The following is a 25,876-nucleotide window of genomic DNA, read 5'->3' on the forward strand; positions in this document are numbered from 1 at the left end:
GTGTAAAAGTATAAATATTATTATGCTTTTAAAGGGAGGCTTTCAAGAACTTAAAGCAAAGGATTGACTAATACAATGCCTCAGAGAGTGTGAAAAGGCTTGCCCTCAAATCCTACTCTGGAAGCAGCTGCTTAGTCCTAGGGTTTTGCCTTGACAAAGGCAGAACTCATTCACATGGTTTCTGGAACTGGTCCAGATAATGTCATCATCCCTACCAAAGAGGATTTGTGGGATGTACTCAATCATTATCAGATTTCAAAGGCTATGGCTATGAGGCTCTTCAGCTTATCACGTAATCCAGGACATGCAAGTTCCATCATAATACATTTTGTTTTTAAATAACTTTTATTACACAAGGGATTCCTATTCATTGCAGACAAATCTTGTAATCAGATAAGCCAAAGGAGATAAAAAGTCATAGTTCTACCTCTGAGATATAGTATCACTGTATGTATTTTGTAGCATAACCCTTGTATATATGATCTTGCCACACCCAGTTTCCTGTGAACTGGTTTTCACATTCAGAATATTCCCTACACATCTCCCAGGTCACTGAAGATACTTCAGTAGTCTTCTCTAATGGCTTCCATGGTGTTTTGTTCTGTCATAATGTACTTAATAAATTATCTATTATTAGATATTTAGGTGGATTTCATCTTTTTGACACATAAACAGTCCTATACTTAAATCTCTTATCCACATGTTTACTTGCTTTCTCAGGTTAAATTACTATAAATGTAACTACTGGGTCAGAAAGCATGTGGTTTTTAAAAGGCTTTTATCAATATTAGTAAGTTATCTGACACAAAGACTCTATCAATTTACGCTTCCCAAACTCTTGGATGCTATTACACACTGTACTTAGTTTTGTTCCCACCACCTTAATAGGCCTATATATGATCTCATCTTAGTTTTAATTTGTATTTCTCAGGCTGAAGGGTTGCCAATTACTTTTTTGTGTGTGCATTTTTTTCCCCCAAAATGCCCTTATTTTAAATACATGTTTGACCAAATTCCCATTTCTAACTCACCACGTGAGGTTAGGCTAGCTTCGAGGCACCATGAAATCTGGAAGCTCCCATTCTAAAACAGATGTCCGTTCTAGAGGTGTTTGGGAACATGGCGGCTATGATGAGTACCTTGGAAAGAAAAAGATGACAGAGATTTTTCTGGAAGTAGGATTTTACTGTGCTGTTGTGGCTGGAATCAACTTATTGTTGGATGAAAAAATGGTGAGAGCCATAAAGGGTCTTCTGTTTAACCTAAAAGAGCTTCAGCCGCTGTGAATTCTTGAGTGCAGTGTAGATACCAACTATGACACCTGGGAGGGGCGGGTGCTGCTGATTTATCCACATACCGTTTCTATTTGTTGCTGCTTCACTCTGGCAATCTGTTGCCAAATGTTACTTTCCTCTCCTCTGGAGAGCCACACATTTTAATTAGTCGAGGAGGGAGTGGGATGTTCTGTTGCCTGCCAGATGACAAGTCTTGGCTAAGAATGGAAATCAGTAAAAACATTAAGGCCATTTAAATAGAGTTGCTTCTGTTTCCGGAAATGAAATCTCTCAAGGGAGTCTTAGCATGACAGGACTGTAATAAGGGCTTTGTATTTTACTTATGCTTATTTTGGTAAACATGTTTAGAATTATGGACCAGAGGCAGATAATGCTAGAGCTTACAGTTACATATGATTGAATATCCGCACATCATCTGATAATACACAAAACAGGGGAACAGTATCTAAGGCAATACTCGCTATGAAAGCCAAAGTGATGGCGTACATCCTTACATCTTGTGTTGCAACACCAGTTGTATTTTCAAGGTATTCAACTTGAACACTAAACCTTTCACTTATTATTTATTCATTCAGAAGACAGTTTTAGGATCCGGTTTATGCCAGAGACAATACTAAGCAGTGAAGATAGTGAGATATGGCTGCAGTCCCAACAGGAAATTGTATCTGGAGAGGATAGTTGGCTAGACAAACAGCTGTAATATAAAGCATGACACAAATCCTGAACCAGAGAGAAACAAAACATAATAAAGGGGGTCTAAATGAGTAAAATCATTGCATGAGAAAGTTAACTTTATGCCTCATTTCCGGTATTATGAATATACAAGATTCAAACAACTTAAAACACGCAACTTAAATTGCGTTGTTTAAGGTGGTTATCTCTGCAGGGTGGGTTGATAGGCAGAAGACAGGACCCTTTCCTTGACCTCCGCCTCTGAAGCAGTCCTGGTCTTGAACCCCAGTCTGTCTGCTGAAGTTTCTTGACATCCTGGGTGCTGAAGGCTGGCGAGCTGGGGCTGTGAATAATAAGATGTCTTATTTCCAAGCTTAGCACCATCGGATCATAGGGAATTCTGTTTCCTAAGTTTTGACAAACTCAGTTACACCCCAATACATGTCTACTGGGATCGAGAAAACCCAGCTTTATAGGCTATATTATTTTAGTCCCTTACTTTGGCTTCAGAAGCATTAGAATATATGAAGACCCATATGGACTCAGGAGCCTTGTGAGCTGCAGAATGCCAGGAGCTGTGAGTCATTCATGGTATCTTCTTAGCAGTTCTATACACGGCTTGTCTCACACAGAGGTCTGCTCTCAGAGCATTGCTGACTTTTGGTTTACAATTGTAACTGTCTTGTGGTCACTTAAGAAAATCTATTTAGTGTTTTTATTTACATTAAAGATTATAAGCATTGAGTGTTATATGTATAGTTCATATGTTGACTAAATGAAGTCATTGTGCTCTATTCCAGTGGTAATTATGTTTTCAATGTAATTATTACAAAGAGAGTCTATAGCTTTCAGTAGGTCATCAAAGGGGTCAGTGATCCCCCAAAAGGTTGAGGTGAATTTCAGCCCAGGTAGAGGCCTCTTCGGACAGGTAGGGGAGGGTTTCCTGATGGGCAGGATGCTGCTCAGAAAGTGTGTAATCCACCAATATGGCACCCACTGATTTTCCAGATCAGCACTGTCTGTGCTTCTAAAGAAATGCCGTATACATTCTCTGGTGCTGCCTGTGAATTATTGTTCATATTTTCTTTTATTAGGTTGAACAATATGAAATTGCTGCTATTTGACCACTTTTTTACTTGCAAAAATCAGAATACAAATGGTTCAACACAATACAGGAAGCCAAGTACCTAGTTTGAGCCCTTTTAAGAAGGAAAATGGAAATTCCTCTTAAATCCATTTGTGACTTTGACACTTTTTCTCCTTTTCCTCAGGACTGTAATGCCAAACATCTGAATCACAACAACCACCAACTCTCTGTAAGGAGTTTGATGACTGACTCTTAAGGACAAGACTTTAACCATGACAAGATGACTTCTCGGCTCTAGGGCCAGCTAGAACAGATGCTAGGATTAAGGGAAGAGAAGAGAAGAGAATTATTTCATGTCAAAATCTTACTGGGCTGAGCTATAGGAATGTAACATGCAAGAGCTGGGAAATGCTCTGTATACTTTATTTGACGCTAGTCTGGCCCTCACACAAGCATTTTGTATGGTTTATAGCCCTGTGATTTGACAGGTGAGGGGAAACAGGAGGGAGGACCAGAGAAATGCTACACCATTGACAAAAGAGCCAGAACATCATTCCTTTGAATAAAAGGATAAAGGGCCTGATTTCTTTTGCCTGGAGAAGAGGGTTGGAAGTGATTTAGTAGCTACTGTATTTAAGGCACTACTAGGACCACTGCTGTGGTTCTCTACCTCAACAGAGGCCTGACTAAGGAGGAATGAACTTCAACCACAGGCAGGGATGGCTTCTTGATCATTATGGCAACAAATATAGGAGGCACTAGGTGACATTTCAAACAATCTTTCCCCCACCAACTATGGAATCCTAGTATGATCCTTTCAAGATATCATAACTGTTTCATCTTTATCTCTAACCAGTAGGAACAAGTGTTTCAGAGTGAGTCGTCAGGAATTAGGAACAGGCTGGAGGGAAAGAGTTTGGGGTGGGGGCCGAGACCTTTATGTTGTCTTAAACACACTTGAGCTAAGGTCAGTCCTGCCTGTGACAAAATCACATAATCTCTCAGGATCTTTTTCTACCTGTCAACGGAAGGTGAGTCAGGAAAGAATACCATCATCATATAATTTATTGAGATGAAATCCATATGACATAAACCATGTTAAAGTGAATAATTCAGTGGGTTTTGTATACTCACAATACTGTGCAAACACCACCTCTATCTAGTTTCAAAACATTTCCATTAATCTGAAGTGAAACTTCTTGCCCATTTAATAGTTTCTCCCCATTCTCTCCTCCCCTGGTTAACCCTTGGCAACCACCTAATCTGCCTCTTCTTTCTACAGATTTATCTATTCTGGAGATTTTATATAAATGGAATCATGCAATATGTGACCTTCTGTGTCCGGCTTCTTTCCCTTAGCATGATGTTTCCATGCTTCATCAACATTGAAGCCTATAGAAGTATTTCATTCCTTTTTATGGCTGAATAATATTCCAGTGCACATTTGTACCACAATTTGCTTATCCATTCATCAGTTGATGGGCATTTGGGCTATTTCTCCCATTTTTTGGTAAAGTAGGCTCCACACCCCAGCATGGAGCCCAGTGTGGGTCCTGAACTCACTACCCTGAGATCAAGACCCGAGCTGGGATCAAGAGTTGGACGCTCACCCAGTCGGACGCTGGGTGAGCCACCCAGGCGCCCTGGGCTATTTCTATATTTTGGCTATTGTGAACAGGGCTGCTATATGACATGTATGCACATATACTTGTCTGAGCACCTGTCTTCAATTTTGGGGGTACATGCCTAGTAGTTAAATAGTGGGGTAATATAGTAATTCTATGCTTAACGTTTTGAGGAACTGCCAGACTATTCTCCACAGTGGCCATTCCCACCAGTAATGTATGAGGGTTCCCACTTCTCCACATCCTTGTCAACACCTGTTATTATCTAACTTTTGCTACAGGCCATCATAGCAGGTCTGAAGTGGTATCTTATGGTGGTTTTGATTTGCATTTCCTTAATGACTAATGATGTTGATCTTTTCATGGTTTTTTGTTGGCTTTTTAATATATTCTTTGGAGAAATGGCTATTCAAGCCCTTTGCCTGCTTAAAAAATTGTTTGTCTTTTTGTTGTTGAGCCATGCAATTCTTTATGTATAGTAGTCTAATTCTCCTCCAGTATTTTTAGAGGATTTTTTTCTTTCTTTGTCATGGATGCAAGACATATGTATAAGAATCACCCAGAAAGTTTGTGTTAAAACACAAATTCATGACCCCCTCACTTTTCCTCTCCCAGATTCTGACTCCAAAGGTCTGGGATGAGACCAAGAATTTGCATATCTAATCAACTCCCAGATAATACTGATGGGGTTGACCCATGGACCACATTTTGAGTAGTACAGCTAATATAGACAGCTTTTGGAGTGGCTGTCCCATCCTTAAACTCCGATTCTGAGACCCTGCTCTTATTTTCTTCAGAATAATAGGTTCCTGTGACCATATGTGTACTTCATGATTGCGTCCCTTGGCCATAAGCTGGTTGATCAAAAGAGGTGCCTGACCCAAGCTGGACCAGCCACATTTTCTCTCTTAATGAATTTGCAGTTGGGACTCAGAGATACTAGTCAGTTTTCTACTGGTTTCATAATTGAATTGTGTAAGTGCTAAGCTGGGGTGTGATCATTCTCTGTCTTATGCTTATAGAAAAGTTAGAAGGATAACACAGAGCTCCTGTGTATGTTTCACCCAGTTTCTCCTCATATTAACATTAAATAACTATAGTATACTTACCAAAACTAAGAAATTAATATTGGTACATTACTATTAACTAAATTTTAGAGTTTATTTGGATTTTTATCAGTTTTTACACTAAATTGTCTATCACCACCCCCTTTTTTCTGGATCCAATCCAGGATACCTCATTGAGTTTAGTCATCTCATTTCCTTAGTCTCTGGGCTTCTGACAATTTTCCAGATGCCCCTTTCTTGCCATGACCTTGACAGTTTTAAGGAGTTGAGTAATAATCCCAATTTGAATTTGCCTGTTGTTTTTCTTATGGAGAAAGTAAGACTAGTCATTTCTGGGGAGAAATCCATAGAGGTGAGGTGCTCTCCTCATCATTTCATATCGGGAGTATTATGATATCTACATGACTTATTGCATGTGATGTTATCCTCAATCATTTGGTTAAGGTACTGTCTGCCAGGTTGTTCCACTGTAAAGTGATGATTTATCCCTTTCCATTTTCTATTCTTTGGAAGTGAGTCATTAAGTCCAGCCTATACTCATGGAGAGGGGAATTAAGCTCTACCTCCTGGAGGGAGCAGTATCCACAAATATAATTTGAAATTTTGTAGGGAAGAATTGTCCTTTTTCCTTAAAAATAGTTATTTATTCAGTCATTTAATTATATTAATATGGGCTAGCAAATACTTTTATGCTTTGGATTATAATCTAGTACTATGCTATTTCTTTTGCTGCTCAAATTCTTCCAGTTTTGGCCACTGGGAGCTCTTTTAGTTTGGCTTCGTGTCCCTTTGACATCCTTGCTTCCTCCTCCCCTTCCTCCACCTCCTTTTCTTTTTCCTTCTTTTTGCACTTCTTTACTTTCCAGGCACTGAAAGAACTTTCTCTTTCAATTTATTCATTTAACAGAACAACCCATGAGATAGGTTCCCAATATTTTCCCCCTTCTACAGATGAGAAAACTGAAGTTCAGACGTGGCCATGTGTTCTGTGTGCTTGTGCTTGTGGGCATGTCGTAGACACGGAGGAGGTGGGCGAGGCTTCCCAGTGCTTGAGGGCTTTCTAGTTCTTGATTCCTGCATCTCCTGAAACTTATCTGTACTTTTCTTAGGTTCTATGAGAAGTCTCTGTTTGTTTTTAAAAGATTTTGTTTATTTATTTGACAGATAGATCACAAGTAGGCAGAGAGGCAGGCAGAGGGAGAGGGGGAAGCAGGATCCCTGCTGAGCAGAGAGCCCATTGAAGGGCTCAATCCCAGGACCCTGAGACCATGACCTGAGCTGAAGGTGGAGGCTCAACCCACCGAGCCACCCATGCTCCCCTCCCTGTATCTTTATAAGATGATTTCTCTCCCCAGAAAGATGGTTTGAATGGAATTCTGTGCATGCTGGGGGGTCAGACTTGACCCCACCATAGCTCATGGCATCATCTTAAAATCTGAAGGAAGCATCCACACCATCATTTTATAGATGAAGCATCTAAAATACAATGAGCATTAGTGGATCAGATATCAGTCCATGGACTGACTGCCAGTCCAGGGTCAGCTCTACAGGATTTCACCACCTACTGATGAGAGCTGGGCAGATAAGGAAGGAGCTCAGGGTTTAGGTGAGCAGAAAGCCTAGTACTGAAGTAGCACTGCACACCTAGTACCCTATGGCTCAATGGAGACACCCACTACCTCTCCCAGGCATTGAGGGAAATGACTGCCCGCCCCCCCCCAAGAAGGCGCTGCTGAAGCTCATGAAGCAGGTGAGTCTTACCAGCAACAGTGTGGGGAGAGAGAGACAGAGAAGTCCAGGTGAAGACCACGCAAGCACAGCAGGGTGGGGGTGGTAGCTAGAGCTGGGAGCCATGGTTCTTGCTTCTTGTCACAGAAGATGATGGGGGAAAATCCCACTGAATGTTGGTTGCAACATTTGTATGGGATTTATTACTGACAACAGGGACTATTTACATTAAGCAGATGGCCCCTCTGAACACTCTTCAGCATTGGCAAATAGAGGGGGCATTAACTTGTCCTTTTTCTGCTTTGCCTCAGGAAACACCATTACCCAGGTAGAAGGTGTAGCTTTTTCAGAAGACTGTTGAGAGAACAAGCTGCTTTTATTTGTCTGTTTGTTTGTTTATTTATTTGTGTGTGTGTTCAATATTCTGCCTATTTTAGTTAAATAGCTTAGAATTTATATTTATGAAACAGACATATTTTCATTTTATTTAAGATTTTATTTATTTATTTATTTGAAGTGGGGAGAGGCAAAGGGTGAAGAAGAGAGAAAGAATCCTAAGCAGACTTCCCATGGAGCACGGAGTTGTGGGGGCTCAGTCTCACAACCCTGAGATCATGACCTAAGCCTAAATCAAGAGTCAGACACTTAACTGACTAAGCCACCCAGGTGCTCCATGGAACATGACCACTTTGAGGAAGGAATTTTCCCCAAAAGATCAGAGAAATGTTTGGCAACTTTGTAACTTGTAGGTTCCATAGCTTATCACACTTTTTAAGTGGAAGATCATTTGAGCCTTAGCTTTTAGCCTCCTGTCTTACTGATTTACAGACTGCTATCACTGAGGAACATATGAGTTGAGTGAGAGGAAACCAGAGCACTTGTTCTTGGTTGTTTTTAAAAGCAGATTATTTACTGTATTTTTATGGCAGGCAGGAGAAAAAGTGTTAACATGGTTTTTAATGAATTCAGATATTTAAATGATAAATGACTAATGTGTTTTGTAGATACAAAATAAACCAATAAGTGATCAATGATTAAAAAAAAAAAACAGATTTTTCCAGTCTCCTAATTCTGGACCTGCCTGTACCCTGTCGCTAAAGTCCCCTGTCTGAGTGAGGTATAGTGAGGGGTCAAGGGTCCTCCCTGGCCCCACCTGCTTCTGTGAGAAGTAAGAGACTCACCAATCCTGATCCACGTAGCAGCTGATAAAATCAGGTTGCCCCTGTCACTCTCCCTCTCCCACATACACCTAGCACACATGGGTGACTTAGTGTGGAAGGAATTGTATGTATTAGTATGAGTAAAGATAATAAAATTATAAGAACAGCTAACATTTAAACACTCACTATGCGGCAGATAACGTTCTAAGCACTTTATCTTCGTTAACTCAATTCTCAGAAACTGTCATAGAATGTATACTACTAACACCCTGAATTTAAAGATGAGGAAATCGAGGCACAAAGAACATCACGCAGCATGTGGGTGGCACAGTGAGCACTTCGTCTTGGCAACCGTGATCACAGCCTTGTATACTGCCTTTCATGTGCTCCAATTCACATTGATATGTGTTTCCCACATCGTTCTCTCAGGGAATATTGTCTTTGTGGACGTATTTCTGTCCTTCTGGAGACTTCTGAGGGGTGGAATAGGCAGAGAACACCAAACTCAACTGCTGTAACTCTTCTCCCAAGATTGCTGGAAATGCAACATGATAACGAAATCTCTATCCCTGTCACAAATGGCTTGTGGGTCCTTTATGGAGATGCCTACCTTGGTTGGGAAGATAGGGCAATATGCTCGCTTTGGTGAGGAATCTGGGCAGAGGGTTGACTGGCTCTGTGGTTTAAGGGAAGAGACATGTGCATTGGGGGACAGGTGTAGTGGGTGTTGGGGGTTGGCTCTTGGTCAGAAACAAGAAGGAAAGTTGTCCCCACTTTAAAGAGGGACGGCAGAGGCCAAGGGGGAGCAGGAATCCCCAGTAGCAACATGAAAGCCAATGCTGTGGAGAAAGGTGCAAGAGGAAGAAATTTCAGAGTGAAATGACGCATGCTCTGCAGTGTGATCCCCTCGTGACTTCCCTGCACTCAGTCTTCAGGAACGTTCATGAAAACCGGCGAAGGGTTATAGTCACTGGAGCAGGTGGAGACAGAAGCAGCCAGTCTGTACACAGGGCGGGTGTCAGCTAGGTACAGAAGGAGGAAAGTAAGAGAAAGAAGCATACATCAAGTTGCCAATGTTCTGTGATGCACACATATGTGTTATATATATGATAATATACAGGTTGATTACAAAGAAAAAGACGTGTAATGAGCATGAACTTGGGAAATGATGGACAAATCTGTCTTTGCCTGGCCTTCACCTCACTGCACCCCAGGATAAAACCATGGTCCCTTCCTGAGTCACCTTCCACTGCCCTAGGATGGCCCACATGGCTTCTTTCATGAAGGTCAGAAGCAAAGCCCTTCCCCTATGCCACCACCCTTCTCCTGCTTGATACTGAGCCATCTCTCATCACTGGAGACTCTCTCCTTGCCAGCAAGCTGCAGACCCACCGCTTGTTGGTACCCACTGGGTGACCCTGCCTACCTTCACTCCTGGAGACAGGGCCATACCTAAAACTGTAAGCTGGCCTGAGGTTTCCTGCCTCATAAAGCATGAGGATCACCAGGGCAAATGCTCTGGCAAAGCCTTTGGGTGGCTAACAGGCAATTGTAAGGATTTTGATCAAGGTGACTTTGGTGCTAATTAGGGCTTCCAGTAAAGAAAGAAGTGCAGTGACATTGTGAATTTAGCAGCTGAATGCACTCTGCTGCTTCACCAACTCTGGGCTCCTTCTCCTGGCTTGTTGGTGATGAATCCTTTGGTAGAGATGCCATGCCCTTGGGAGCAGAGCCTCGGGGAAGCCAGGCCAAGTCTTCCAGTGAGGGCCTCCCACTCCATGCATGCATCACAGGAAGTGTGTGCCAAGCGGGGATTTTCTGGCCATCACAGCGCTGAGGGTGGGAGGCTTTCTTGAGTACTTCACGAAAGGTGTAGTCATGTCGTCGACAGTGTGTGCTGGTTAGGCAGACTTGTTGAAAGGAGTGCAGATTCACTCATGCTGCCTCAGGCAGTGTTGGGGAATTCACATTTCGGGCCCTAGGCATAATTGGGGACTTGCCCACATAGCCAGGCCTCATGGGCACTGAGGTCTGATAAAACAGCCAGTCTCCAGGAGGACATGTGACCAATGTCTCTCAGAAGGCAGAGCCATCCTAGGATTTTCTGACCTTCACTTGAATGTTCTCCAAGCCCCAGGATCCAGGGCCTGGTCTTCCTCTGCTCCTCTTTGTGCATCATTTTGTTTCTTTTTTTCTTAGCCCCTAACTGATTCTCAGCACAGCATGGCAGCTTGCTTTTCCCAGAGGCAGAGGTCCAACAGAGAGGGCACTCTGAAGACAGAAGCGATAGTTTTTTCCTAACCCAATGTTAGAAGTGACATATCTTCACTTCTGCCATATCTTAGTGGTTATGAAGACTAACCCTGGGAACAGGTGGGCGTGGTCTACATGCGTAGATACCAGGAGGTGGCAATCATCAAGAGCCCAGTTGAAGGCTGGCTACTGCATTTTCTCGAGAAGCATTGGATATTTTCTTTTTTCTTTTTTTTTTTTTTTGAATTATTTTATTTTTTAAATTTCTTTTCAGTGTAACAGAATTCACTGTTTTTGCACCACAGCCAGTGCTCCATGCAATCCGTGCCCTCCTTAATACCCACCATCTGGCTCCCCCAACCTCCCACCCCCTGCCCCTTCAAAACCCTCAGGTTGTTTTTTAGAATCCATAGTCTCTCATGGTTCACCTCCCTTTCCAATTTCCCTCAACTCCCTTCTCCTCTCCATCTCCCCATGTCCTCCGTGTTATTTGTTATGCTCCACAAATAAGTGAAACCATATGATAATTGACTCTCTCTGCTTGACTTATTTCACTCAACATAATCTCTTCCAGTCCCGTCCATGTTGCTACAAAAGTTGGGTATTCATCCTTTCTGATGGAGGCATAATACTCCATAGTGTATATGGACCACATCTTCCTTATCCATTCGTCCACTGAAGGGCATCTTGGTTCTTTCCACAGTTTGGCGACCGTGGCCATTGCTGCTATAAACATTGGGGTACAGATGGCCCTTCTTTTCACTACATCTGTATCTTTGGGGTAAATACCCAGTAGTGCAATGGCAGGGTCATAGGGTAGCTCTATTTTTAATTTCTTAAGGAATCTCCACACTGTTCTCCAAAGTGGCTGCACCAACTTGCATTCCCACCAACAGTGTAAGAGGGTTCCCCTTTCTCCACATCCTCTCCAACACACGTTGTTTCCTGTCTTGCTAATTTTGGCCATTCTAACTGGTGTAAGGTGGTATCTCAATGTGGTTTTAATTTGAATCTCCCGAATGGCTAGTGATGATGAACATTTTTTCATGTGTCTAATAGCCATTTGTATGTCTTCATTGGAGAAGTGTCTGTTCATTTCTTCTGAATGTGGCAATGTTTTATGTAAGCTTTTTATCAGGGAAAATTTTAACCAAACACTAAAATAGTACCCCTTTCCCCCGACACCCACATACCAGCTTTAACAATTGTCAGCTCATGGTCTGTCTAGTTTCCTCTACATCCTCCCCTCCCCACATTCTCCTCTCCTCAATGGATTATTCTGAAGCAAATTCTAGACATCATATCATGTGACCAGTAAATATTCCAGTCTTTTTTTAAAGTAGTGAACTCTTGTTAAAAATCACAATCATAGTAAGTAAAAGAATAATAAAAATTGTCCCAAATCATATAATATACAGCTAGTATTCAAATTACCCCAATTTTCTCAATATTTATTGTAGTTTGTCATGATCAAAATGAGACCCACACATTGTAATTCATTATTATGTCTCTCAAGTCATTTTCAACCTATACCTTCCCATTCCCCTTCATTCAACTCTCTTCTTTCCAACATATTTCCAAGGGAAAATATTTTTTCTGTAGCCTTTCCCATAATTCATGAAAGGTTTTAAAATTCTTCCTCAAATGGTATTAAATGATTTAGAAAATGAAAAGGAGAAATCAAAATGTTCTATACCTATTTTAATTCTTAATTCTACTTCCTTTGATTTTTAAAACATGGTTTAAAGCATCTTCAAATAATATACTTTTTTATTGGAAGTATAGTTGATGCTCAGTGGTATATTAGCTTTGGATAAACAACATAGTGATCTGACAATTCTATTCAGTAAGTTATGCAAACTACAGTAAGTATAGTTACCATCTGTCACCATGTGACACTAGTACAATATTATTGACTGTATTCCCCATCCCCAAGCTGTACTCTCTATTCCCATGACTTATTTCTCTTATAACTAGAAGATTGTGCCTCTTAATCTCCTCTCCCCTTGCAACCACCAGTTTTTTCTCTGTATTTATGATTCTATTTCTATTTTCTTTTTGTTCATTGGCTTTATTTTTTTTAGATTCCACATACAAGTAAAATCATGTGGTATTTGTCTTTCTTTCTTTGACTTATTTCACTTAGCGTAATACTCTCCAGATCCATCCATGTTGTCACAAATGGAAAAATCTCATTCTTTTTATGGCTGAGTAATATTCCACTGTATTTATAGCTCTATGTGTGTCTATATCATCTATATCTATCACATCTTTATCCATTATCTATGGATAGACATCTAATTTGCTTCTATTCTAGTTTTCTTTCATTCTAGTTTTCTTCTAGTTTGCTATTGTAAATAATGCTACAATAAACATAGGGGTGCATATATGTTTTTGGATGTGCTTTCATTTTCTTTGGGTAAATACTCAGTATTGGAATTACTAGATACTATGGTATTTCTACTTTTAATTTTTTGAGGAAACTTTATATTATTTTTCACAATGGTTGCACCAATTTACATTCCAACCAAAAGTGCGTAAGAGTTCCCTTTTCTCCACATCCTTGCCCAAAATTGTATTTTTGATACTAGTCATTCTGAATGGCATAAGGTGGTATCTCATTGTAGTTTTGATTTGTATTTCCCTGATGGTTAGTGAAGTTGAACATCTTTTTATGTGTCTGTTGGCCATCTATATGTCTTTTTTGGAATAATGTCTATTCAGGTCCTCTCCCCATTTTTAAATTGGATTATTTATTTTTTGGTATTGAATTGAAAAGTTCTTTATGTATTTTGGATATTAACCCTTATTTAGATACATCATTTGCAAATATCTTCTCCCATTCAATAGGTTGCCTTTTATTTTGTTGGTTTCCTTTGCTGTGCAAAGGCTTTTTATTTTGTTATAATTCCCAATAGTTATTTTTGCTTTTGTTTTTCTCATCTGAGGAGAAATATTCACAAAAATGTTCCTAAGGCTGATTTCCAGTATTGCCTGTTTTCTTTTAAAAGTTTTATGGTTTCAAGTCTCACATTTAGGTCTTTAATCCAAGTTTATTTGTGTATATGGTATGAGAAAGTGGTCTACTTTCATTCTTTTGCATGTAGCTGTCCAGTTTCCCCAGCACCTTTATTGAAGAGACTATCCCCATTTTATAGTTTTGCCTCCTTTGTCATAAATCAATTGACCATATGAACATGGGTTTATTTCTGGGGTCTCTATCCTGCTCTATTGATCTATGTGTCTATTTTTATTTTAGTACCGTACTGTTTTGATTACTATTTTATTTCTTGAAATCTAGGAGTATGACACCTCTAGTTTGTTCTTCCTTTTCAAGATTGGTTTGCCTATTTGGGGTCTTTGAATGTTTCATACAAATTTTAGGATTGTTTATCCTGGTTCTGTGAAAAATTCTATTGGTATTTTGATAGAAATTTCATTGAATCTGTAGATTGTTTTGGGTAGTATGGACATTTTAGTAATATTAAACCTTCCAATACATGAGCATGCTGGATCTTTCCATTTGTTTGTGTTGCTTTCAATTTCTTTCATTAGTGTTCTATAGTTTTCAGAGTACAGGTCTTTCACCTCCTTGGTTCAGTTTATTCCTAGGTTTTTTATTCTTTTTGGTGCAGTTGTACATGGAATTGTTTTCTTAATTTCTCTTTCTGCTACTTCATTATTAATCTATAGAAAAGCAACAGATTTCTGTATATTTTGTATACTACAACATAACTGAATTTATGTATTAGTTATAATAGTTTTTTGGTGTAGTCTTTAGGGTTTCTATATACAGTATCATATCATCTATAATTAATGATGGTTTTATTTATTTCTTACCAATTTGGTTGCCTTTTATTTCTTTTTGTTGTGTGATTGTTGTGGTTAGGACTTTCAGTATTATGCTGAATGAAAGTGGCAACAGTGGACATCCTTGTCTTGTTTCTGATCTTAGAGGAAAAGCTTTCAGCCTTTCCACATTAAGTATGATGTTAGTCAGAGGTCTGTCATATATGACCTGTCATTTATGGTATGCCATATATGTTAAATAATATACTGTTTGATTTGGAAGGGATGTTGGAGGCTGCCAACCTTCTCGTTTTACCTGTGTAGAAATTGAAGTCTTTGAGTACCAGGCATGAGGTCATCAGGGCAAACTGCAGACATAACCAGGGCTCTATGATCCTGTCTCTGGATTTAACTGTTCACACTTACTGTTCTTTTCCGCATCTGTCAAAGAGGAATCAGTATTAGTTGGCAATTTCATATTTTACATGTACCAGGTTAGTTGAGGTTTTTAGTGATGACCCAAAAGATCAACAGGTAAACTGTGTTCAATGTTTGCTCATTCCATCATATCCAGAAAACTGAGCAATTCTGTAATTGAGCAATTACTGCACTTGGTAACACTTCTTAGCCACCAACCTCATTTCAGTCTCATTCTGTATTTGAATGGTTCTAGAGGTATTTTAGGAGAATTCTTCACTCCTTCTTTACTGTCCTCCCTTTTTGTCTCAGTGGACCTCAAAATATCTCATCTTTTGGGTAGGCAATCCTTTGCTTCCCCACACAGCAAGCCCTTAATTGGAATTTTTAGGAAGCTATTTCATTAGGCAGTGTGGATTAGGGTAAATGTTGGACTATGCATAAACTTCAGAATCACACTTCAGGGGCACCTGGGTGGCTCAGTGGGTTAAAGCCTCTGCCTTCGGCTCAGGTCATGATCCCAGGGTCCTGGGATCGAGCCCCGCATCGGGCTCTCTGCTCAGCAGGGAGCCTGCTTCCTCCTCTCTCTCTGCCTGCCTCTCTGCCTGCTTGTGATCTCTGTTAAATAAATAAATAAAATCTTAAAAAAAAAAAAAAAGAATCACACTTCAGGTTTTAAGAGTCCCTCGATGTTGCTCACCAGTACTGGCTGGACCACATTCACTTTCTTGGCACCACCTTTCCCCCACCCACCAATCCTCATCCAATCCTCAGCTCCCCTTAACACAATTTTCAAGGCAGTATCTGACATGTAAAATTTCTTAATGTAAAAATTTAAAAAAAGTTGAGAGGACAAGCTAACTCTTCAGCTCCTTTATAATTATGGTTTTTTTGTTTGTTTGTTTTTAAACTTCCAGGCTACTGGCCCAGCCTGTCCCTCCTTCTGATCTCTCATGGACCTTGCCCCTTTTAGGAAAAAAAAAATCAAAATATATTCTTCTGAAACCATGTTCCTTGTAGAGGTGATCTCAGACTTCTAAGAATACCTTACTCCTTTACCAGAATAGTTTAGAGACTGTATTTTATTCAATCAATAACTACTACAAACACAATTAATGTTTGCTTGGCACTTTCCTCAAAGCTGTGGATTTACAAGCAAGTATGAGGTATGATCCCTGCTCCCATGTTACAGAAGGATTTAGGACCCAAGTTTAAACCACTTACTATTTGATCTTGAGCCTGTTTCACATCTTCAGGTCTTTAAAACCACTTACTATTTGATCTTGAGCCTGTTTCACATCTTCAGGTCTTGGTTTCCTTGCCTGTAAATTTGGTTGATAATCCTTCTGTTTCATGCAGTTTTAGTCAGGATTTAATGAAAGAGTAAACAAAAGAGTTGAACTTAGTGCCAGCTGCATACTAAGGACTCAATAAATTTAGCTAAATCACTATTGTTATTTAGAGAATTAGAAACATATATTTGGGGTAAATGATGAAAACTACAATGAAGAATTTAGATTTAACGAGGTTTGGAATGTCAGGAAAGTCATTTAACATTCTTGAATGGGTGATATTAAGGCAGTGGTGTTTTAGAAGTCTAGATGTATCTTACATGGGTAAGTGGATGAGAGAGGCAGAGAAGCCAGAGAACTGTGGGGCAAGGAAGAGGGACTCAAGCTATGCCCAAGGAATTAAGAGTAGAGGGGCTCTCTGAGTAGCATTTCCTTGGAAAGAACAAAGGAACTTGTGTCTATTTTTTTATTCAGGGAAGGAGGTTGAGACGAGAGCCAATGCTACCTCCCATCCCCCTAAGTGGGAAGAGGAGAAAGAACTGTCCATGGTAGCAGTCCAGTATTCAGGTAAACATGTCTCTGTGTAGGAAGTATGATGAGTTGTTGTTGTTGTAAGTTATTGAGTTTAAATTAAGGTAACCTATTTAACCTATTTGTCTTATTAACCTCAACATCTTCAGCAACCAGCACAAAGCCAGGTGCATAGTCTTTGAACAGAACTGAATGGAGTTTGAGGTGACAGCTGGGAAGTCAAGTGAAGCTGTAGGCATCTGGACATATGGTATCCTTAGGGATGCATCCCTCTAAAAGTGGTATTAAAACTACATGAAAGGAGGATTATACTTGAGATTAAATGTAGAGGAAAAAATAAGAGCACAAAAAAGGAGAAAACTTTAAGGCCATTCCTAATTTGAGACTAAAAGGAAAGAAAGGGACTGTATCAGTCATTTGTAGTAAAAACAACTTCAATATCTCTGAGGTGAAGCACAAACATCTTTTTCCTCATTCACAACGCATGTCTAGCACAGGTTTGGGGGGACACCCTGCTCAGCTGGTCCCTCAGAGCCCTCTCTGGATGCAGGACTGCTGCTTCCTTGAATGCTCATTGTTCCTCTGTGTTTTGTTCCATTGTTCCATGCTGCATTATTCCTCTGTGATTCTTTAGTTTTCCTTCCACTATCAACTACTAGCTCTCTCACTAGGGAGCCATATTCACACTTTTGGAGAGAGGAAATTGAATTGACTCAAGAAGTCAGAACCCTTGCTATTGTACCATAGGCCACTGCCCAGCCTACTGTTTGCCTTTTTGTCCAATTCTCCGTGGCCCAAGAGGTCACATTAAAGTAAGTGACAGTCCAAAATATTAACCTGAAGTCCTTCTCAGAGGCTGGTCCTGAAGCAGCCTCACTTTATGTGGCTATTCTCAAAGGGAGACCATGAGGCCAGTGTTCAAGTGAGAGTCCAGTGTTTTCTTTGAGGGAGCTTGGTCTGTTTGTAATCAAAATCTCAACTAATTTGCACTTTTAGACTTATTCTTATTTTCCTCTTATTCTTCAATTTCTAAAGTCATCTCAAGGTAAAAGTGTCAGTTTTGTGGTCCATATGGGCGGAGGTAAAAGAGGTAAGAAATGCTTTAATGTGCTACCTTTGATTTTTTTGTAATATGAATACAGTTTGGGAAAAGCACATACACTGCGTTATCATCACTACTAGGAGAGATGTAATGTCAATTGTCGTATTTATGAATGTAACATGGCAAACAAACACAGACAACTGGAAGTCGGATCACAGATGCTTCCCACTGAAACTCAGCATCTTGAGCTCAGAAACTTGGTAAATTAAAGGGCTGACCGAGGCTTGTCCTACATGTAGCCAGAGTGCTTTGCTTCCTAAAGAAACATGCCTTTTATCTGTGCAGAATTTGAGAGCTAACAAATTGATTTCCCCCTTTTCCCTCACTGGTGTATCTCCAGTCTTTCTAGGTAAACAAGGCCAGAAAAGTTGTAATGTAGCCAAGATCTTGAAAGAAAGGTAGATAGACACAAAGATTAGAATAGGGGTCTTCTATTTCCAAGTGTTTTGTTCTTTGGGGCTGTAGGAGGCTGCAGGCCCTGCCCTCTCCCTCTTTCACCTCCTGCAGGGACTAAAATGGCTTGAGGTGGCACAATTTAGAGCACAGATGGCTCTCAGCACCACCAGCTGTGTGACCTTGGGAGAATAACTTGGCTCCCTACTCTTCATTTTCCTCCTGTATAAAATTGAGGTAATTATAACTTAGCTCCAGGGTTTAATGTAATTTAGATAATGTCTTTAAAGTACTTAGCATATGCTAACCACTTATTAAATGGTGGTTATTATTACCATTAAAATTATTCCTTTGGGTTAAGCTATTGCTGTTGTGTCCAGATGTAAAGAGGTCTTTTAGCAGGTCAAGCCCATTAACCTACAGCCACCATTAACTTACAAAGAAGGAACTGAGGCAAGCAGGGCAGTTATGTCGCTAGAGAGAAAAGTTGATAGGTGGCAGTGCCAGGAAGACATGTCCAGGTGGGGCTCCTCAGACAGGGACTGAGACGGCTGGTCCAGTGGGTAGGAAATTGGGGTATGGTGGTGGCTCAGAGCCCTGATGTGGGGAGATGAGGTTGCAGCAGAGATAAACCCCACTCTGTTTTTTTTTTTTTTTTTTTTTTTTGCTGTGTGCTGGTGTTTGCTGATAGGAATCTCCAGGACATCTTCAAGTGAGTGAGGATAGAATCTTCTTAGTCACAGCTCAGGAGAAGCCATTCAAGAAAAGTTCTTATTCAAATGGGGAGGGGACACACTTTAAGAACCACCATAGACTAGTCTATGTCTCCACCCCCACCTCTACCCCTGTTGCCAGATAACCGCACTAAGGGGGTATGAAGTCAAGCTGGCGTGCAAACTTGTCTTGGGAGAAATAGAGATAACTAATAAGCTGAAGAAAATATTCTCACCATCCCTAGAAATATAAGAAATGAGAATTACATTAATTATCAGAACATTAATAAAATATTTTTCAGTTATTTTTAAAATATAAATTCAATTAACATATAGTATATTGTGAGTTTCAGAGGTTGAGGTCAGTGATTCATCAATCTTATATAACACTCAGTACTTATTATATCACGTGCCCTCTTTAATGTCCATCACCCAGTTACCCTATAACCCCCCTCCCCTCCAGCATCCCTCAGTTCATCTCCTATGATTAAGAGTCTCTGATGGTTTGTCTCCCTCTCTGATTTCGTCTTGTTTTATTTTTCCCCCTTTCCCTATGCTCCTCTGTTTTGTTTCTTATATTCCACATATGAGTGAGATCATATGTCAATTGTCTTTCTCTGATTGACTTATTTCACTTAGCATTATACCCGCTAGTTCCGTCCGTGTCCTTGCAAATGGCAAGATTTCATTTTTGATGGCTGAATAATATTCCTTTGTAGATATATATACCACATCTTCTTTATCTTCTCATCTGTTGATAGGACATCTGGGCTCTTTCCATAGTTTGGCCTTTGTGGACCTCGCTGCTATAAACATTGGGATGCAGGTGCCCCTTCAGATCACTCCATTTGTATCTTCAGCGTAAACACCTAGTAGTGTAATTCCTGCATCGTAAGGTAGCTCTATTTTCAACTACTTAAGGAACCTCCATACTGTTTTCCAGAGTGGCTGCATTTTAGTTGTGTTTTCACCAAGAGAGGATTATAGTGAGAATTCAGAAAAAATTTGCCTCTGACTCTCTGGGTATGTCAGTGTGAAAATGGTTAAGATTCAAGATTTTTGTTAAAAAAATAACAGAATATCCCAAACTGGTATTGCTGTCACTATAGACATCATGCTCAGTGCTTCTGTCATTCACTTAGGTGTGTACCTCCTTCCAGACCTGTCCCCACCCACCCCATCGCTCCTCTCAGCTCACTGCATTTTCCTGTTTCTGCTGCCAGAACACTACCAGACTCCACTGTCTTCTTCCTCTCTGAGTCCTTTTATGTTTCTTGTCTATGCTGCACAGTTAGAACATTTCATCCATTAAAAGTACTTGCGTGCTTTGCAAACCAAGGCAAAACCTCTGCATTCAAGTTGTTTATAGACCTCTGGAATTGACCAGAACAAGGATACATGCAAATGTAACACAAGACAGAATGGGAAAATGTCACCTTTTGAATATAAGTTAAATATTGAAGTCTTTTGAAGAATAAGGAAGGTAGATACAGCTGTGAATTTCTCTCTGTACCCCATTTTACAGATGGTAAAGTTGAGGCCCACAGGGAAGAAGTGGGGATCTTTGGTACCAGGAACTGGTTTGTGTATGTAAGCTCAGGTGCTTCCTCTCTGTCTGCCTTGGGTAGCAAGATTCTGAGTGGACCAGGGTTCCATTGAGCCTTCTGAGGAGCTAGTCAAACAAGAGGCTCTGCTTTTGGTGGTCAAGTGTTTGGGAAACATCTACCCTCTTCTGGGAGGCTCAAAGTAGCCATTCACACATTGAAGTCTCCTAGAAGTTCAACAGAAGAGAAAGCTTTATTCAACCTGGAGAGACTGGAATCTCCTCACACACTTTCTGACCATGCGGATCCAGCCTTCTAGTCAGAGAAGCCACCAAATACTCCTGGAGAGCCCCCATCTTTGTCAGTCACTCAATGACTGTTCCTCTGCTCCTAAGTTTGGAAACTAAGAGGAGAGGAGAGAAAAGCCTCTGAAGGTGAGATTTTCCTCAGTTCCTTCCTCTGGCTAGCTTGCTTCTAAGGCACTTATTTTGTGCTTTTGTTATGAATAGACTTGACCTAACTTTTTTGATTAGGACATTTACTTCAGCATGTTGGTTTGTGACAACATTCTGGACCATGCGTCTGAGCCCATTTGTCATTACCTGTGATATAATCCCTTCTCTGGGAACTTTCTAGTTAATCTTTTTTTCCTACTTAATTTTTAAATACCAAAATAATGTATTTGCTTTTATTTATTTTAAATATTATTTGTTCTTAAAATAAGTCATACTGGCCCATGGTGCAACATTCAAAAGTCAAAAGCGTCGGAGGTGAAGAGTGTCACCTTCAAACACTGTCCGCCAGTAGCCCAGTGTTGTGTGTGTGTGTGTGTGTGTGTCTATTTTCCTTGCCTTTCTTGACCATGTACAAATGGCCATGTACACACATTGTTAGCATCTTGTTTTTGTACTTAGAACTGCATCTTGGTCATAGAGCATCATGAGTACATAGAATGTCCTCATTTGTTCTGCAGCTGTGTGATACTGTATGTGCCGCAGTTTATTTAAACATAACATTTAGGTTATTTCCAGCATTTTGCTCTAGTCAGTGCTGTAGTAAATAATTTGAGAAATTGAGGACATTGGTAAAATTAGTAGCAGCCTCCTGCCACTAGAACATATCCAGAAAGTTAGCTGATGGTCTGTAAAAGCCCTCTTCATAATGTGTAATAGCTTCATAATAGCAAGGCAGCCCGTATAAATAAATCACTAATAAAGTGGGGTAGGAAAACTTCAGATAATTTATGCATACTGGTGAGCATACAGCATACAGGGGGCTAAAGGCAAAGGATCTAAGACCTGCAAAGGGTCTAGGTGATTTTATTTCAGTGTGAGACAGAATTGTCTTGGGCATGGTTACCAAATGCCCCCAAGGTGCTCACCCAGCAGTGAAGCTGGACCTGTAGCACTCATATTTACTGGATTTCTCAAATTTTAAAATCTAAGAATGTTAAACAATTTTTACTTTTACTTTTAACAACAATAAAATAATACAACATTTGGACCTTGAGCAATGCAAGGCTTGGGGTGCCAATCCCCCATGCAATCGAAAATCTGCCTATAACTTTTGACTACCTCCAAACCCAACTAATTGCCTACTGTTGACTGGAAGCCTTACCCATAACATAAACAGTCAGCTGACACATACTTTGTATGTATGCACATTGGTGAACTGAATACATATTGTATATTTTTGCCATAAAGTAAGCTAGAGAAAAGAAAATGTATTAAGAAAATCAAAAGGAAGGGAAAATACATACTATATTTATAAAAAAAAATCTGTGTGTGAGTATGAAAAAAAATCAACAGAGTTCAAATTGGTGGTGTTCAAGGGTCAACTATAATTATATTTTTAAAAAATATTTTATTTATTTGAGAGTGAGCAAGACAGAGCACAAGAAGGGTGAAAGGGCAGAGAGAGAAGCAGACTCCCTGCTGAGCAAGGAGCCTGTGGTAGGACTTGATTCTGGAACTCCAGGATTATGACCCAAGCCGAAGGCAGACGCTCAACCCCAGGTGCCCTGGTCGACTGTAATTTTAAAAGCTAACATTTATTGAGCACTGACCATATTCAGACACTATGTTAAGCACTTTATAACTATTACCTTATTTAATCCATTAACATCCCATGAGATGGGTGCTATTCTTATCCCCATTTTAGAGAGGAGGAAGTTGAGGCTCAAGGAGGTAGGGAGCTCAACCAAGGTCACACAGCCAGTGAGAAATGGAGCCAGGTTTCTGAATCCAGAGCTTTCTCCCTTGACCACTGCTACTCACCACAGGTTTTCATTTTGTGAAGCAACAGCAAAATAAAAAGAGATTTGAGATTTTTATACTCCTAAATGTGTCATGGAGGTTTGCAGTCAGCTTGGAGGACTTTAAAAGCTGTCTGACTGACCGGTGATTCAAATACGTGAGTCAATGTCTTCCTTGTCTCCTATGTCGCTCTTCTGGCTTCATGTGCCAGGATTGTATCCTGATGCTTGTTTTTGTTCCCTCAGAGTAACCTGCTTGAAGCGCAACAGGAAATCAACACTCTGAAAACGACTTTGGCATTTTGTAAGAGACGGATGTCTCTCATCGGCTGTGATATTGGATTTCTTCTTCTCACCATGTTCTTTCAAAGGCTGAATTTATTCTTCAGATCTTCTTCCAGATGCTTTATGTACAGATTGTAGTGCAAATCCCCTCTGGTGAGGTCCAGTTGCGTCCCTGATTCAACTGGGAAGCACTGTGAGGCTCACAAGAAAAGACCATGAGGAAGAACAGTTTATAAACAGCACATAATGCCTCTCTGCAGACTCTTCCTGTCCATCTTTGTATTTGAAATTTAGAAATCTCTTGTTTGACAGGGTTTGCTGTAATTTGTAAATAAAATTATTGGTAATTTTCCCCCTTTGAGATGGGCAGAAGGACTGTTGTGCTGGCGGAATGTAATAGGAATATTTATAATTCAAACCCCATCCAATTAGAAAGAGCATTTGAGGTGCTGCTCCAGTGATCTGAGCGTCCATGAAGTAGAGATTTTAAGAGTTGCCTATAATCACAGTCTGATTCAAGTCCCACGTCTTCTCCTGTGGAATGCAGGCTTTGACCTTTCTAACAGGAAGCGGTCCCTGCTTATTTAGGTGTAGTCTCAGTGTCTGCTTTTTCTTCCCTTTTAAATAATCTCTTCCTGGGGCGCCTGGGTGGCTCAGGGGTTAAGCCTCTGCCTTCGGCTCAGGTCATGATCTCAGGGTCCTGGGATTGAGCCCTGCATCGGGCTCTCTGCTCAGTGGGGAGCCTGCTTCCCCCCTTCTCTCTCTCTGCCTGCTTCTCTGCCTACTTGTGATCTCTGTCTCTGCCAAATAAATAAATAAAATCTTAAATAAATAAATAAATAAATAATCTCTTCCTTTGGTGTATGTGGAAAAAGGGAAGTTGTATCAGATCCTCTTTCCCGTGTTACTCAGTGGTCGCCAGGGGCATGTGTTGGCAACACACTCTCTGGCCCCCATTGGCTCCTCCTCCCTTTGCTGTGCTTGAGGCCAGTACCAGCATGAGGCAAGGGAGGCAGCCAGGAATCATGGTTTGAGGAGGCATTTTCTCTACGGGTTGTGTGGGCTCAAGGTCCATCTGCATTGGTTCTGGCCCTATATGCCAGTCACACAATTTATGGACTCCTGACCTTTGTCAGGGAGGATGCAGGTGGGTCCAAGCCACATGTCCTCAGCAGCAATACCCCAGTGCTGAAGGGTATGCATTCTGGGAATGGACATACTGCCTCATCTCTTTGTACTTCACTGTCCTCATTTGTAAAATGGGTTGATGATGCTAAAATTACAACCTGCCTTGTTGGGTTGTCCTTTGTGAAGACAGGCAAAACACAAAGAGTGCTCCACACAGGTAAATGCCCAGGGAAGCATACCTGTTCCTCGTACTGCTCTTCCAGGTCTCAGTCCCACACACTTCCTGCATTAAACTTTCTAAGAAGGTTGGAGGAAATTAAGCAGAATTTTAAAAGAGAGTTTAAAATTGTCAAATGAAGCATGATTTCCTTGAGACTCCAGGGAGAGGGTCCCAACAGTGAAAGGCTAACCAGAAGTGCTGCATTTCCTGACCTGTCTCCCTCCCTTGGGTCTTCTGCCCTCTCCTGAGGCACCTCCATTTTCACTTCTTTGTTTTCTGGATCTTCTGCCACCACCTACTTTGAAACAACCTCATTCTGTCCTTATAGAACTTTCACCCTGAAAATATCTCTTGTTTCTACAAAGACTGCTTCCCCGGGCTGAATTGTTCAGGCCAAATAGCATGAGAAAGTCCAGGGTCAGTTCAGGGTGGGCACTGGTAGGTCATGCGGAATCTCCCGTAAAACCTTCTGGACAAGTGTGCCTCTCTAAGAGACATCGGTTGGTTGTCCTCCCCATCTGTCTATCCCCCTCTCCCACCAACACTACCTTGATTTTCTCTTGAGGGTATCATTCCTTCCTTATCCTCAGCCATGAAGTCCAGGTATGATTTTCCCTTCCTCAGTTCGAGGGTTGAACTAAAGCCAACAAACACATATTCTGTACCCCTGGCTCTGGTGATTGGTTCAGGATAGAGCTCAATAAAGCCAATCACAAGACAAGAGGAGACATTTGCTGGGGCTTCTGATGAAGCTGGCTTCTTCTGCCAGAGATTTCTGAAGTGGCTTCTAACCCCCATGGTCACCCTCCCTGACCAGAAATGTATGAGAAGGGACAGGGGGGCAGAGCCTGCTTAAGGATGCTGTCAACAGCAGGTACATACACACAGACAGTGAAGGGGAGGGAGGGAGAAAGAAGGGGGAAAGAGAGAGAGACAGAGAGGCAGAGGAAGACAGAAAGAAAAAGGAAAGGAGGAGCGTTAGGTTTTAGATCAAGCCGAGTCTGAATTTCTTTGGACTGTTCAGTTATGTGAGACAACAGATTGTCTTTATTGTTTAAGCCAATTAGAGTTGTGTTTTCCATTACTTACAACATAGTGACCTAATTGATTTGGTGTCTTCCTTTTGTTAAGAGTCCAGCAGAGTGTGCAAGGGTCAAAATCAATCTCTCTCTCTCTCTCTTTCTCTCTGCCTCAGTCACTCTTCCCCCTTCACCAAATACATATATTCCTAGGGAAAATATGAATTTATAGATGTTATAAAGTCATTGCCATTCATAAGAAGAAAAACATTTTTTGCATGTATGGTAGTCTGCATGGCATT

General features: G+C 40.7%; 1 pseudogene; it reads right to left on the bottom strand.

The window, feature by feature from the left end:
- LOC116878773 overlaps positions 1-25,353 on the bottom strand; it is a 50,863-nt pseudogene extending 25,510 nt beyond the window's left edge.
- Positions 25,354-25,876: the final 523 nt, after the last annotated feature.

The sequence above is a fragment of the Lontra canadensis genome, unplaced genomic scaffold (assembly GCF_010015895.1).
Source record: "Lontra canadensis isolate GAN:19392208 unplaced genomic scaffold, GSC_riverotter_1.0 scaffold59, whole genome shotgun sequence".
Lineage (NCBI taxonomy): Eukaryota > Metazoa > Chordata > Mammalia > Carnivora > Mustelidae > Lontra > Lontra canadensis.